Source organism: Gracilinanus agilis, chromosome 2 (genome assembly GCF_016433145.1).
Source record: "Gracilinanus agilis isolate LMUSP501 chromosome 2, AgileGrace, whole genome shotgun sequence".
Classification (NCBI taxonomy): Eukaryota; Metazoa; Chordata; class Mammalia; order Didelphimorphia; family Didelphidae; genus Gracilinanus; species Gracilinanus agilis.
In genome coordinates, this window is record NC_058131.1 from 338,473,294 (window position 1) to 338,491,088 (window position 17,795).

The following is a 17,795-nucleotide window of genomic DNA, read 5'->3' on the forward strand; positions in this document are numbered from 1 at the left end:
GAAACCAGATTTGAATCCAGGACTTCCTGTCTCTAGGCCTGGCTTTCTATGCACTGAGCTGTCCAGTTGTGCTTATGCTAGACTGTTGAATAATCATGGTTTCACAGAGTTCAAAATAAAGGCTTTGGGGAGGAAGGTGGCCACAGAGGATGAGTAGGAAGGATCAGGAAGAAGGATATCCTAGTTGTAGCAAACCCATGAGTAATCTCAGAAAATATCCTTTCATGATGCATCTCTGTCTTTTCTTTTCAGAAAGGGATCATGAGTATGGAAAGTTGTATTTACTGTCAGACTCGGTGGATGTGTTGTTTGGTTTTGCTTTTTCCCTCCTTTTTCTTTGAATAAGGAAAAGACTGCTTTCATCTGCCCAGCTGGATTTTACTGGTTTGAGTGTATGCCCCAAGGAATCTGCGAGGCTCCAGTGACATTTTAAGGGCTGATAAAATAGCTGGGGACTTAACTATCTCACGCCGGCATTGAATATCTTACACTTCATTACAAAGTGTGGCTTGGTGGGGGAAGGATGTATGTGGAAATAAAGATGATATGCAGCAATAAAAATGGGATTTAAAAAATACTTATTCAGATTCCAGCCTTTCCAAAATCCTCCCTCTAGAAAGGATAAAGCACATTTCTTTATGTTCTTGGTCAATCCTATGAGACACTTTGTTGTCATGAAGTGAGATGGGTGAGGCTATGCCAGGCACCTTGTCCCTGAGCAGTTTTAATAACTGTGAAACAGTGACATCTTCTGGCCATACCTGCTGGCACTTTTCTTTAGCCTCCATGGTACAAAACTTGCAGTTTCTGGAAATGGGAGGCATTCTGTGCCTCCCTGTCATCATCATGATGCCTCCATTGACCATTTCTAGGCATGCACCTTTACCAATTGAATTTGGAAAAAGAAGAAGGCAGCTTTGGTGAAGAGTAGAAAGCACTGAATTGGGAATAAGGGAATCTCCTTTCAAATCCTGACTCCACTATTTGCTAGCAGTCTGTGAACAAATGAGTTTCTCTTATGTAAAATGAAAGAATTGGAGTTAGTTATCTCTAAGATTCATTCCATATCCAAATTTATGATGATGGTGACATGTAGGTGTAAGAGATATCACATGTGAGAAGGCAAAAAGTTCTTAGTGACCTTTTGTCCTTATGCAAGTTTGCATGCCCATTTTTATTTTTTGAAACCTTTACCTTCTGTCTTAGAATTGATACCAAAGCAGAAGAGCAGTAAGGGCTAGGGGATTGGGGTTAAGTGGCTTGTCCAGGGTAACACAGCTAGGACGTGCCTGAGGTCAGATTTCAACCCAGGACCTCCTCTCTCCAGGCTTGGCTCTATATACCCTGAGCCATCTTGCTGCCCCCCATATCCGTCTTTAAAAAGTCAAACATTTGTTCCTTTCACTAGAAAACATGAAGTTGTTTGAGTGTGGTTCCAGTTTCCGTCATTATAAAATAAATACTTATCCACTTGATTGTTTCGTTCTTTGGATTAAGAGTGATTAGTCAGATCCTTTCCCTTCTCTCATTCCTACAAGACTGATAAGATTTTGTCCTTGTTCAGTCATGTGTGACTCTTTGTCACCTCATTTGAGGTTTTCTTGGCAGAGATACTGGAATAGTTTGTCATGTCCTTCTTCAGCTCCTTTTACAGATGAGAAAATGGAGGTAAACAGGACGAAGTGACTTGCCCAGGGTCATATTATGGGGAAAACCAGGAGAGTTAAACTAAAATATTATTTTTGGGCTCAGTGGGGTGTGAGGGAGACAGGAATGACAGAAGGCAGGACCAAACAAGGTAGGGAGACTGAGTTTAACTGCTAAAGGAGATTATCTGTTAACAGAAGTGGCAGTTAGGCCCTAACTGTCACTCTGCACCATCTAGGCAAGGTCTGTGGAAGCTAGCAGGCAAAAGACAAGACTTTATAACAATTTTAATTAAGGGAACTATGGTAAGGATGAGAATAGGGGTTTCTACACTTTCAGACTACAGCGTTAGGGGAGGGACTTTTCTACACTCAACTGAGACCTAAGCAAGGCAGGGCCCAGATAATAGCAGGACTGAAGTGGGAATCCTCACAGCAGAGTCCAGACTCACTCCAGTGATGTTCCAGCTCCTCCAGGACCACTAGCAGTGCTCTTTCAAGTGGGTAGATTCTGGGAGCTAACCCAGCCCAAATTAACCAGCAACTCAGATTGGGATTAATAGTCTCTACCAAAATCTTCCACAAGTAGATGTCAGTCTTCCTTCAGGATCTCTAGAAATCTGAGGTCTCCTAGAGTCAGTCACAACTTGTTCCAACCACCATGGAGTCCTTCTCAGAGAGCAAGCCACTTCCTGCTTCCCCATTCCATGTGGAATTCTCCAGCCCTTCCTGTTAAGTCTCCTACATAATAACTAAGTAATCCCCCTCACAACAGTCACATAGCTTAGTAAGTGTCTGAGGTTAAATTTAAGTGTAAGAAAATGAGTCTTTCTGACTCCTGGCACACGTTCTATCCACGACACCACCTAACTGCCCACTAATGAGATCATACCGACCAAACAAATAAATATAACTGAATAAAGCCCAACCAAATGGGTGGATTAATTAAGGAGAGATTTGATTCTAGGTCTTACTTTAGCATGCTGTCTGGTGATAACAGGAGAGTTCTATCTATTTGAATTTTTTAAAATGTCTATGCTTTGCTACCAAATTGAACCTTCTAGTTCATGAACCATTACATATTTATATTTGCATCTTTGAAAATGAAAATGATGAGGCTAATATCATAGAATTAGTGTACTTACCAAAGCTTTATAATTAGACCTCATTTTCTTTTGCCCCCATTCTCTATTGCTGGGTACCACCATTCTTCTAGTCCAACATTTTACCTTGTGAAGGTCTTTTAGGATTCGATAACATCACCTGCATGTTAGTTCTCCCTCTTCTACAAATAAGAGGATGATTTACATCTGTCACCAGGTAGGGGGAAGGTAAGACAAAAGGAATAAACATTTATTAAGTGCCTGCTATGTGCCAGGCACTGTATGCTAAGTGCTTTTATAAATGTTATCTCATTGGATCCTCATAACAACCTTATGAGGAAGGTACTGTTATTATCCTCTTTTTATAGTTAAAGAAACCGAGGCAGACAGCAGTTAGGTGACATGCCCAGAGTTACCCAACTAGTAAGGATCTGAGGTTAGATTTCAACTCTGGTCTTCCTGATCCCAGATCCAGCATTCTATTTACTGTGCCACCAGTCACCTTGTGTAAGTTATTTTTAAAAAGAAATTTTAAAATCCTTTTTTAACCCTTTAGTAGAAAGCTTCATAAATTGCAATGGAAAATAAAACAAAATAAAATGTTGTTGCCAGGTGGCCACCCTAGTGTGGATTAGCCTCTTTAATTTGGCTAGGCTGGTGCTTGGAGAACAGACACACAATCCATTAGTCAGTCAGTTCTTGTGGCTTTTTCAACTTAGTAAGATCTTCTGGAGTTTGCACATGCACGTGGTGGGCACAGCCTCTGAGAATGCAGAATTACCTGCTCAGCTAGTTGGAATGCTATAGAAAGATGTTAAGATATGTCCAAAGGGAAAAGAAACCCTTTGGCTTACAACCATTGTCCTCAATCATTTCAAACCTCTCAGACGTAATCTCTTTAGCTATTGCTTCTTAATTAAAACACGTGTGCAGAGAACTCTCTGAATTTTTCACTCCAGATACATAGTTGGCCTGGAGTTGGCTTGGAGAATTGCGATGGAAAGATATAGACTGGTTAGATCAGAGTATTCCTATTCTGCATTCAAACTTTGTCTGTGAAAGTTTAGGTTTTATGGTGTGTTGGACTAAATTGGCAGAAAAATTATGATAATCCCTGAGTCAATACAGAGAATCTTCAATAAAGATACCGGATTAAAAAAAAAAAAACCTTACTAATTGGACTCTACTATTTGGAATTCGTGATAACAGAAAGAGCCTGGGTCTAAATTTAACTTGTTTTAGGAAGATTTTAGATAAATGTTGTTCTGTTATGTCATACTCTTTGTGACCCTGAGGACCATAGCACTCTGATATTGTCCGTGGGGTTTCTTAGCAAAGATACTGGAGTAGTTTGCCATTTCCTTCTCCAGTGGATTAAGGCAAACAGAGGTTAAGTGATTTGCCCAGGGTTACACAGCTAGTGACTGAGGCTGAATTTGAACTCAGGTCTCTGTACCTTATACTCTGAAAGAGTTGCCTAGAGCTTTGGGAAGTTAAGTGACTTACCCAAGAACACACAGTATGTGTCAGAGGCAAGATGTGAACCCAGATCTTCCTGGCTGCAAGATCAGATTCTATTTACTATATCATGCTGTGTCTCTATCAGACACAAATAAATATTCATGTATGTATCATGTTGTCTTCTAAGGCAGAATAACCATCTTTGTACCTGCCTTCAGTTTGGTGCATAGTAAATTACTTAATAAATGGTTATTCAATGGATGGATGAGATATTTTTAATTTATTTCTTTAAATAACTCCACTAAGGAGCTTGTAGTCAATAGCTCGAATGAGAGGCAACAAGGTAAAATGGGAAAAGTCCAGGATTTGAAATAAGTAGACTTGGGTTCAGATTCTGGTCCTATTATTTCTCGGGACTAATCTCTATTCAGAATAATGTTTTAAAAACTATAAAATAAAACATATAAGATTATAAAAGAAATCAATTATATTGACATACAGTTATAGAATTTTTTTTTTAAGTTTACTGACACAAGGTTAACAACTCCTGGTTTTCACCCTATCCCCGGGGCCTTGTGTTCCATTGTCTAATTTTTCTTCTTGAAATCCTCTTGACCCTTTCAAATGAATTTGTCTTTAAAAATAAATTTGAAGTTCCCTTTATGGCTGCCTGACCCAAGTGTCAATATTGTAAGTTACTGTTCCAGAACATGAATGAATGAATGAATGATTGATGAATGAAAAAGCTTTTAAGTGTTTTGTTGGGTTTTTTTAATATGCCAGACACTAAGGATACAAATAGAAAAATAGAGTCTCTGCTCTCAAGAATTTCATTCTAAGCAAGGAAATAACAAATAAGCTTGGTATTCAAGTATGGAATGAAAACAGTTGAATTTCACAACAATAACTCCCGTTCTCTCTCCTGAGCCTACTTAGCCTTCCGGCATTTTCAACTACTTATTGGACATTTCCAGCTAGAAAACCCATGGGCATCTCAAACTCAGTATGTCAAAAACAGAACTTATTGTCTTTCTTTCTAAATCTGTCTTCTCCAAATTTCCCTATTTTTAAAAGTCCATTTATTTATTTATTTGATTTAGAATATACCATGGTTACATGAATCATGTTCTTTCCCTCCCCTCCTCCCACCCACCTCCCGTAGCCAATGAGCAATTCCACTGGGTTTTACATGTGTCATCACTCAAGACCTATTTCAATATTATTGATATTTGCACTAGAGTGATTGTTTAGACTCTGTATCCCCAATCATATCCCCATTGACAGATGTGATCAAGCAGTTGCTCAAATTTCCCTATTTTTGTTAAGGGCATCACTACCAGCAATTCAGGTTTCCAACTTCACTCCGCCCACCTATCTAACCAGTTAACACATTTTAATATTTCTACCTTCACAATATCACCGAACTACTCACACCCCACTCTCCACTCACAAAACCACAACCCTAAGTTAGGTCTTCATCAATTCTCTCTTTGATTACTATAATAAACTCCTAATTGGCCTTTCTGCCTCAAGTTTTTCCCCATTCCAATCCATTCTTCACACAACCTTCAAAGTGATTGTCCTAAAACTCATGTCTGAACCTTGCCACTGCATTACTGCATAAACTCTAGAGGCTCTAGGATCCATAAACTCCATTACAGGCACTTAAAAATCTTCATAACCTGGCTCCTTCCTACCTTTGCAGGACTGTATACTTTAGTAAAACTGGCCTTCTTGCTCATCTTCCACTACAATACTCCTCTCTCTATCTTGTCTCTAACCCTCATCAAACTGGCTCTTCTCCATATTGAGAATGTACTCTCCCCACTCCCAACTTAGAATACCTCCATTCCTTCAAGACTTAGCTCAATCTCTATCTTCTGCAAGAGGCCTTTTCTGGTCTCTCTCCCTTTTCCCCCATCCCTTCCTATGCTTTTTTATCTTGTATATACCTATGAGATGATACTCTAGGACAGGGGTCAGCAACCTTTTTGGCCCTGAGAGCCATAAACGCCACATTTTTTAAAATGTAATTTCGTGAGAGTTATACAGTGCTCACAGTGCACGCTCCTGTAACAGCACCTGAAAAAAAATTGACTTTATGGCTCCTGCAGAAAGAGCCATACATTGCTGACCCCTGCTCTAGTGTTACATTCCCAGCCTGAAGCTGACTATAATCTCCCCTCAGAGTCCTAGGGGTACTTGCTCAAAGTTTGGAGTGATTCTTCTCTAATGCTATCAGCTCAATCCCCCCATTTCTAGCATTACAAATCCACTCAACCTATTAATATCAATTAGCCTTGTCAACATGGAATCTAGAAACCCCCAAACTTATAGCTTAGTAAGATCTGATGAACCCCAAGTTTTAGGACTAGCTTGTAAGTTGGAGACCTAGCAGTACCAGATCTTAAACTGTACTATAAAGCAGCAGTCATCAAAACAATATGGTACTGGTTAAGAGACAGAAGGGAGGATCAGTGGGAATCAACTTGGGGTAAGTGACCTCAGCAAGACAGTGTATGATAAACCCAAAGATCCCGGCTTTTAAGACAAAAATCCACTATTTGACAAAAACTGCTGGGAAAATTGGAAAACAATATGGCAGAAATTAGGTTTAGATCAACATCTCACACCCTACACCAAGATAAATTCAGAATGGGTGAATGACTTGAATATAAGGAAGGAAACTATAAGTAAATTAGGGGAACACAGAATAGTATACTTGTCATATCTCTGGGAAAGATTTTATTTTATTTTATTTTTTAAATCTATTTGCCTTTTTTTTTAGTTTTTATTTTGAATATTTTCCCCTAGTTAAATGTTTCATGTTCTTTCCCTCTCCCCTAAGCCCCTCTAAACCCCAAAAGGAAAGATTTTAAAACCAAGCAAGAGTTAGAAAAAATTACAAAATGTAAAATAAATAATTTTGATTATATTAAATTAAAAAGGGTTTGTACAAACAAAAACAATGCAACAAAAATCAGAAGGGAAACAACAAACTGGGGGAAAAATCTTTATAACAAAAAACTCTGACAAAGGTCTAATTACTCAAATATACAAGGAGCTGAATCAATTGCACAAAAAATCAAGCCATTCTGCAATCAATAAATGGGCAAGGGACATGAAGAGGCAATTTTCAGATAAAGAAGTCAAAACTATAAATAAGCTCATGACAAAGTGTTCTAAATCTCTAATAATTAGAGAAATGCAAATCAAAACAACTCTGAGGTATCACCTCACACCTAGCAGATTGACTAAAATGACAGCAAGAGAGAGTAATGAATGTTGGAGAGGATGTGGCAAAATTGGGATATTAATACATTGCTGGTAGAGTTGTGAATTGATCCAATCATTCTGGATGGCAATTTGGAACTATGCCCCCAAAACGCTAAAAGATTGCCTGCCCTTTGATCCAACCATACCATTGCTGGGTTTGTACCCCAAAGAGATCATAGGGGAAAAGACTAGTACAAAAATATTTATAGCTGTACTCTTTGTGGTGGCAAAACTAGAAAACGAGGGTATGCCCTTCAATTGGAAAATGGCTGAACAAACTGTGGTATCTGCTGGAGATGGAATACTACTGTGCTCAAAGGAATAATAAACTGGAGGAATTCCATGTGAACTGGAATGACCTCCAGGAATTGATGCAGAGTGAAAGGAGCTGAGCCAGAAGAACATTGTACACAGAGACTGATATACTGTGGTACAATCAAATATAATGGACTTCTGTACTAGCAGCAATGCAATGACCCAGGATAACTCTAAGGGGTTTATGGAAAAGAACGCTACCCACATTCAGAGGAAGAACTACAGAAGTAGAAACAGAAGAAAAACAACTGCTTGAACACATGGGTTGATGCGGACATGATTGGGGATGTAGACTCTAAATGATCACCCTAGTGCAATTATCAATAATATGGAAATAGGTCTTGATCGATGACACATGAAGAAACCAGTGTAAATGTGCATCGGCTGGGAGGTGGAGGGGGGAGGAGATGGAAGATGTGTGGAGGGAGAGTAAGAACATGAATCATGTAACCATGGAAAAAAGTTTTCTCAAAAATAAAATTAAAAAAAAAAAAGGATATTTACTCCAAAGACATAGCAAATACAAAAGGGCAAACATTTCTTCCCAATACCTACTGATATGTTCTCCAATGTACTTCCTCAGCATTAACACAATTTCCATAGAGACCGATTATTATTATTGTTATTATTATTATATCCTCAGAGCCTTGATGTTGAATCATCTGGCCACAAAAATCTAGCACAGATTCCATTCCCAGACCTCCTTCATAGCGGTTTATTCTCTTGGCCTTTCAAAGTTTACAAAGATCCTTGCTGTGTCCAGGCTCCCTCACCTAAAACAAGAACCAACAAACACAAATCAGTAAAGAACAGAAGCCACATGTTGACCCCAGGATTGGAGAGCACAGACCATTCCCTTCATACGACTGTCTCTCCAAAATAAAGCCAAGAAGGAAAAAGACCAACCAATGGCCAGGCCCTGGATAACTAGTAGAACCTTTGGAATGGTGCTCTGTTTTAGTTATGTGGCCAATCAGAAAAATTCCTCCTTGTCCTACCAAAACCAATTTACAGAATAGCTGTGCATGCTCCAAATTAGGAAGCAAGGCACTTCCATAACCCATCTTTGGGTCTTTCTGGAAACCAGCTCCCCAACTCCTTCCATGGGACAGTAGGGGTGTAATTGCAGGAATCACCTAGAGAAGGGCATGTTGGCTCTCTTTTTAGGATGTAAGGTACCTGAGGGCTTTCCCCTTTTGTCTTTGTTTCCCTAGAAGCCAGCTCAAATAGGCACTTAATAAAGGCTTGTTGATTGCTTGAATGATTGGTCTACACTCTAGCCTCCACTCTGAACCATTCACATTAATTTCAGAGGGATGTCAGCCTTTCCTCCCTCCTAGCTGTGGCCACAGTCTGTGACATTCTAATAACCTACTGATGGAGATGAAAGGAACTTTTTACAAAGCAGTGTGTAAATCCCCAAGACAGAGGCTTCTTTCTAATCAGGCTTTCTCTTTTCTCTCTCTCCCCCTCCTCTCCCTCACCTCAGGGATAGACTAATTCTAATTGAATCAGTTGCCTGTAGGTTCTGAAAATTTGCAACACAAATGTGAAATTTGTGTCTCTGAGGCTAAATGCCATCCACCCTTGGGGACAGTTAAAAAGATATTATTCCCTGGAGCTCTTTTTTACAGCAATTTCAAGCCAATAGGGGTGTCCTTCCATGGAGGCCAGAGAGCCAGCTAATTAGAGCTATATATCCTTAGGCACAGGAAGAAAACTGGATGTCTCCCTGTTACTAATGAAGGATGTCCCCTCCTCTCTCTCTCCCCCTGCCACCATTCTAGTTCAGGCCCTCATTACCATCCACTTAATAAGAGCTAACATTTATTTAGACTTTAAGGTTTGCTAAGGATTTTACATATGTTAATTCATTTGATCCGGACTAATCCTGAGGCAAGTACTACAAGTATTATTCATCTTCATTTTGCAGACGGGGAAACAGAGGCTGAGAGACCTTAAATGTTGTGTCCAGATCTCTACTTTAGAATAAGTATTGTTCATGTGATCCAAATCCAAGTTCATACTGGCACAAGCCCCATGCTTTTATGCTTCAACAAATGACCTTGTTACAGCAATAGAAACCTAAAAATGGTCCCTCTTTAAATGCCTCCTCCCTCCAATCCATCCCTTTAATACACACAAATCCAATCCTGTTGCTCCTTGCTTCAAAACCATATAAGGGACTTCCTATTATCTACAAGGAGTAGCTAGGTGGTACAGTTGATAGGGCACTCAACTTGGAATCAGGAACACTCATCTTCATGAGCTTAAAATCTGGCCTTAAGACACTTACTAACAGTGTGATCCTGGGCAAGTCACTTAATCCTGTTTGCCTCAGTTTTCTCATCTCTAAAATGAGCTGGAGAAGAAAATGGCAAATCACTTTAGTATATTTGTCAAGAAAACCCCAAATTGCATCACGAAGGGTTGGACATGATTGAAAAGACTCAACAACTAATTCCTTTGACTGCCTTTCAATGTTGTTTAGCATCTGCCCTTTCTGATTTTATCTCATTCTCTCCATGTATTCTGCGTTCCGATCATTCTGGATTACCTTTGCCGTCTTTGCTTCTTGTCCCATACTTCCCCACATTTGTGCCTTTTCTAAAGTTATTCCCTGTGCCCAGATTGCCGTACTCTTCTGCTTTTGCTTAATGCTTTTGCTTACATGATTCATGATTCCTATCCTCACTCCCCACTTTCTCCTCCCACCTCCCAAAGCTCACAAGCAGTTCCACTGGGTTATACATGTATCGTTGTTCAAAACCTATTTCCATGCTATTCATATTTGCAGTAGAGTGATCCTTTGACATGAAAACCCTGATCATATCCCTATTGCACTACATGATTGGTCATATGTTTTTCTTCTGCGCTGCTGTTTCCACAGTCCTTTCTCTAGATGTGGACAGCATTCTTTCTCCTAAGTTCGTCCTGGATTATTCTGGGTCATTGCATTGCTGCTAGTGGAGAAGTCCATTACATTTGATTGTGCCACAGTGTATCAGTCTCTGTGTACAACATTCTCTTGGTTCTGCTCCTTTTGCTCTGCATCAATTCCTGGAGGTCATTCCAGTTCCCATGGAATTCCTCCATTTCATTATTCCTTTCAGCACAATTATATTATTATATTCCACCACCATCAGATACCACAATTTATTTATCCATTCCCCAATTAATGGACACCCCCTCATTTTCGAATTTTTTGCCACCACAAAGAGCACAGCTCTATAAATCTCCAGAATGGTTGGACCAATTCACAACTCCACCAGCAATGCATTAGTGTCCCAATTTTGCCACATCCCCTCCAACATTTATCACTTTCCTTTGCTGCCATATTGGCCAGCCTGCTAGGTGTAAGGTGGTACCTCAGGGTTGTTTTAATTTGCAATTTTCTAATCAGGAGGGATATAGAACACTTTTTCATGTGCTTATTGATAGTTTTGATTTCATCATGTGAAAACTGCCTATTCATGTCCCTTGACCATTTGTTGACTGGGGAACCTAATCATCTTTTTAAAGTCCAACACAAATTTCCCTTCTCCAGAAAGTCTTTTCTGATGCCCCTGAGATCAAAGGGGCCTTTGATAGATCAGTAACAGCCTTTTCCCACCTCTCAACCTCAAGAATTCACTTAAGCCTTTTCATCTCTAACATACTATCTAGTCAAATGGCATGGTATTTAGATTACTATAGTTTGGGCCCCTGTCTATTATTGAAAGAGGCATTATACTCTGAAAGGCAACATGAAGAGAGAATAAAGCCTTGAAGTCAGATGACCAAGGTTTAAATCCTATTGCTTTTAGGAACCTTGAACAAGTCATGAAACCTTTCTAAGCTTCAATTTTCTTCATAGTACACATGGAATAATCCTCTCTTGCCTACCTTCACACATGTATGAGGATCAAATGAAATTGTATCAGTGAAAGTGGAAGCCAGTTCAAATCAATAAACACTTATTAATGTATAAGGAACTTAAGATGTCCTCCATGCTAAAGTTGCAAAAATAAACAATAATAGCATCTCTGCCCTCAAAAAGTTTATAGTCTATTCGAGGGCATTTGACATATACACAAATAAGCCTGATACACTACAGAAGGGCTAAGGAAAGATCCAGAAACAATAACTGTGCTTACACACAAAGCACTATTATTATCTCAGGTGCTATCTGTGGTTAAAGACCAAATGAAGAGTCTGAATTAGTTGATTTCTAATCTCTTTCTAAGGTCAAATAATAATTTATATTTATATATTTCTCTTTAAGTTGCAGTGGGGAAAATGTGAAATATTTTCTCCCACAACTCTAGGATGTAGGATGTATAACAATGATTATCTTCAGTTTATTTTTCTACATAATTATTTGTAAATTCATTCACTTATTTATCTATTTATCTGTATATTCATATCTCTCTCTGTGTCTATTTATCCATCTATCTACATATCCATCTATCATCTCTCTCTAGCTATCTCCATCTATCCATCTATCCATCTATCCATCCATCTATCTATCTATCTATCTATCTATCTATCTATCTATCTATCTATCTATCTATCTATCTATCTGTCTGTCTGTCTGTCTGTCTGTCTGTCTGTCTGTCTGTGTTTCTGTCCATCCACCTACTTACCTACCTACCTACCTGCCTGCCTATCTTTGTCTCTGTCCCTCTGTCTGCAGATCTGTGATTTGACCCATGTAGAAACTCCCTCTACATAGGAAGTATGTAGTATAGGAATATTCAGCAACAAATTCTTAGAGAGTTGCCTGGCGTCACTGAAAAGTTAAAGGACTTGCAAAGGATGCCATGTTAAAAGAATAGAGGCCTTAATTAAGAACAGCCTTCTAACCCCTACGCAACACTGTTTTCTTGTTTCACCTGTGAGGAAACTGAGGCTTCGAGAGGTTAAATCAAATGGTTAGTAACTACTGGGGTAGGATTTGAACACCTGAAGCACATTTTTTTTTACTTTATTTTGTTCTTGGGGTTTTTTTTCCCTTTGGCCTCTGTTTTCTTTCACCACATGACTAATATGGAAACATGTTTTGCATAACTGCATATATATAATCTATATCAAATTACTTGCCCTCTCAATGAGACAGGAAGGAAGGGAAGGAGAGAAGAAGAGTATTTGGAACTCAAAATTTTTTAAAAATGTTAAAACTCTTTTAAATGTAATTGAAAAAAATTTTTTGAAAAAAAAAAATGTACAACTGCCTCCTGCCTCCAGGTCTAGCACTCTATCCATTATGTCTCCCAATGTGTCAAAGGAAATACTCTCCAAATATATCTCTAATGTTTATCAGACTTTCTAACTCTAGACTTAATCATCTAATAAACATCAGGCTTTATAACTCATATCTCTCTAATCAAATCAGACTTTCTAGTCCAAGTATACTAGCTAACCCACCCCACCATTCTACCCACACACATATATGTTTTGGCAACTGCTCAGTGTCAGCTAAGTCTATGGTTTACTTCTAACAAAAAAGCATTTTCATTCAAATTAATATATTTTATCAGGATTCTTTTTTTATCTGTAGGTTGGTAAAATTTGGAAAAGCAGCAAGCCTCCTAAGACTTTTGCATTTTTTCTTTGATTACATACATATCCCAGCTGTTTGACTTCCCTGACCATTGAAGGCTCATGTTTAATGAGGTTTTGACTCAGGAATTGGACTGTACACACAGTGGGCACGAATAATTGTTGACAGTGCATACATTTAGAGATGGAGACAGCTAGGGTGGAGTGCCAAGCCTGGAGTCAAGAAGACTCTTCTTTCTGAGTAAAAATCTGGCCTCAGATACTTCCTAACTGGATGACTCTGGGCAAGTCACTTAACCCTGTTGGCATCAGTTTCCTCATTGGTAAAATGAGAAGGAAATTGGAAATCACTTTAGTATCTTTGCCAAGAAAATTCCAAATGGGATCATGAAGAGGTGGACACAACTGAAAACACCTGAAACAACAGATTTAGAGATAGGAAAGGCCTTAAGAGTTGTTTAGTCCACAGGAAACAGAAAAATCTTATTAATCAAATAGCAGAGAAGCTAGTTGTATTTTAATATTTATTGAATCTGTGATTTCAGAGATGTGGGCGAATTCTGTTGCAATATAAAATAGAGAGCGAAACCCTACTACACTTTAATAGACATTTCATTTTTTGTGGCTGAAAAAAATTAATATCCTATAACCAACTTAGGGGAGATGAGCTCCTCCAAACTTAGGCTAGCCCTTGAATGGCAGAAATAAAGTCCATGGCCAGCCAAATTGGAAGCTTTTCCAGTTTGTTAGGACATACAAAAGCTTGAAATTTACCTTTCCTTGATTGGCAGACTTTGAGAGCCACTGGATACCTCCATGCAAAAATGAGTCCATTGGAGGAGGATTTTAGTTCTTCAGCATGGAAGATAGGAAGAACATTTTTTCCACTAAAAAAAGAAAAATGTTCTTTTAACCTTGCCTTGTCTATGCTAAAAAGTTGAAAAAAGAAATTGAAATAATGTAAAGGCTATTTTTATCTCAAATAAACAAATCTTGGGATGCAAATATGACTTTTACACCTTCCCATTATTTGTACTACAGATGTTATGATTATTATTTTCATGATAATGGTTGAACTAGTAAGAATATAATGATAATAGTAATAAAAGCTTTTTGGACTGTTTGCCACCTTAAAAGTAATGGGAGAGCAGATGAATTCAGTAAGACCTTTTAAATGGTAGGAAGAGAGAGTGGGGAGCCATCACTTTCCCTTGTTCCAGTTTGTAAATGGGATGCTAAAAACAGTCCTTTGATGGACTTGAGGGTAATTGATTCTCTGACGCTAAAAATGCTCTAGAGAATGGAGGTATAAAAGCTGCCAAGGCTCTGGGCAGCATTTGGAACATACCATTATCAGGAAGGTGGTGGAAACAGACAGTCGAGCTTTTCTGCCCCAATCTCCTGTCATTAGGCTCTGGGACTGTTTGGGGCTGGTAAAGAAAAAGGCGAGACCTGTGCAGAAGAAGGCAGTGGGGACAGAGAGACACTGGCGGTGTCAAGAAACAGCAAGGAAGAGAAGTTGCTATTTTCAAAAGCTCAAAACATCTGAAATCTCAAAGGCGACCCACAATCCTCTTTACAAAGGGACTGGTGAGTACAACAATGGCCCTGGCTAGGTAAAAATAATTCTCTTTTTGGTCTTTTGCACCTGCTGCCAAAAAATCTTGAAGGCATTTTGAATCTAGGGTAATGTCAATGAATCCCAAGTGGGTCAGACTGCTCCAGCTCTACTGGCATTTCAAATGGCTTCATATGGAAACTGGAAACTTACTTCCTTTGCCCAAATAATTTTGGGACAGTTTCAGTCCTGGAGTTAGAAAGGACCTCAGAAGTCATCCGGTAAGATCTCCTCATTTTCCAGAAAGAGCTTTAATCAAAAGACTTGTCCCAAGTCACCCAGGTGCTAACTCAAGTCCTTTGACTCCAAATGACTCTATTCTTTCCACCACATCATGCCTCTTTTTTAAATTCCTGGTATAATAGTAAGAGTCTTCTATAAATTTGTTAGGTTCTCTCAGACTGGATGGATTATTCTTCTAAAAAGTTCAAATAGCATGGAATGAAAGGCAGCATAGTACAATGGTTAAAGAGCAAACTTGGAACTTAGAAGTCCTAGATTTACCTTCTGACTAGATGACCCAAAGCAAGTCAGTTAGCTTTCTGGTCTACTGTTCCTCCTATCCCCCTACCCGCCCCACAAATCTCTAAGATTGAGCTGTAGAGCAGATTACTAATACATTGGTAAGGATAATATTTTCCCGCAGAGTTCCCTTTATCAGAAAAATCAGTCTGGTTCAAAAACAACAATAAAAGAATCAAGGGACTTTGTAAATCAATAACTTTCATTGATCTCTCCAACAAGAACTTCCCTTAATTCTCTCCAAATTGAATTCCTCTTATTTGGCTATTTCCTCATTAGTAATTTTACTGCCTTCTAGTTTGATTTTATAAGTCTAGTCAGGATATACATATTTTCAGGGCCTTTCAAGCACAAAACAAGACATTTAAACAGAATCACTCTGTTTCTCCATCTATAAAATAGGGACATTGATACTTAGGATCATAAATTTAGAACTGAAAGGGAAGCTCAGAGGATATCTCAATTTACAACTGAGGAAACTGAGGCCCAGGGAAATTATGTGGACCTGCCCAATGTCACACAGGTAGTAAGCCTACCAGGAGGGAAGTCCTTAATAAGAAAAGGGAGTTAGCACATTATTACTACTCCTAATAAAACACTTGTGGGTCAACCTTCCTAAGAATGTGTTCTGTAAGCTTGACTTCTTTAAGAAACCCATTCTGATGGAAACCATAGTCTGGAGAATTCTCTCTGGATTGGTGGGGACACTAGGACCACTGGGGTTGGGCTGCCAATTATAAAGTTCCTCTTATATAGAATTCAAAAGATTCAGAAGTTTAAAAGACCAGAATTATTGAAGAAACATTGAGCAATGAAAATTGATGGTGTTCATGGTGATCCTGTGGTTCTAGAAGTCCTGGGAGTTCTTTCAGAATCATAAAAAAAAAGATTAAATTTTGTTTACTTTTATCATAATATTACAAAAATTTTATTGAATTCTCAGAAACTCTTGTATAGAATGTGCTGTGCACACAATAAGAGCTGAATCAGTATTGGTTGAGTTGAACTGCTCCTTTTTAGTCTTTATCATTTGTTATTCTCAAAACGCTCAGTCTCATACTGTCTCATTCTGAAAAATTCTAGTGACTTTACATCTTTACCTAGTGGAATATAATCACCAACACTGCATATGGAGTTTTCACCCAGCGTCTTAGTCTCTCAAGGTCCAAGGCAGAGAAAAGAATCTAGTATCATTTATGATAATTCAGTTAATCAGAATATCCACTTAACCAAAGCATCCCAGGCTAGGAAGTAAGTGTCTGAGGCCATATTTGAACCCAGAACCTCCCATCTCTAGGCCTGGCTCTCAATCCACAAAAGCACTCAGCTGCTCCTGCCTCGCACCCCCACCTACATCCCTTTTTCATTGGTATGATTTCTTTTTTATATTGGTATAAGAAGCAGAAAGTGCCTTTCCTTAGCCCGGGGTATGAGATAAAGTAGAACAGGGAAAGCTTTTTTTTTTTTTTTAATCAGAAGTTTTTTCAGTTAATAATGAGTTCCTGAATAAGAGGTAATTCATAGGGCAGAAACTAGCTCATCAAATGATCCTTCCATGGGGCAGAAACTCTTAGTCCAAGAAGCAGAGAAGAGGCCAGGAAATACTCTGTGTAGCCTTGAAAAAGATACCTTAAATACTCTTTGCCTCAGTTTCTCAATCTGTAAGATATAGAACATTAGACTGGGAGCCAGAAGATCTAGTCTAGTCTTGACCTTGCTACTAACTAGTTGTATCGCCTTCAACAAGGTCTTTTCTTCTCTATAAAAAGAGATTGAACTAGAAGACTCATCATTTTTCAGGTCCCTAAACTTTGGATTTATGCTTCCCTGATTCTTCTGGCTCTGACATTCTATGGTCTGCTTTCTAATGTTTCAGGTTAGATTCAATGTTCTAGGATTCCTTCCAGCTCTGATACTTTTTGTGTTAAGCTCCCAGTGCTATTTTGTGACTATAATCTTTCAGTTACTCATGATTGTACCATAGAGAATGAGAGCATAAAATGCATGAAGCAGGGAGCCTGGTATTCTTTCTCCTCTCCAATAGTGGCACAAAGACACTGCAGTATTCCCCCAAATCTTAGTATGTTGGGTTTTTTTTTAAATCCCCCTTCTGCCTTAAAATTGATACTAAGTATTAGTTCCAAGGCAGAAGAGCATTAAGGGCTAGGCAAAAGGGCTACCCTAGGGTCATACAGCAAGGAAGTGTTTGAATTCAAATTTGAACTCAGGATCTTCCATCTCCAGTCTGGCTCTCTCTCCATTGAGCCACATAGCTGCCCCCGTAGTGTGGTTTTAAATTCTAAAAGCTTGATC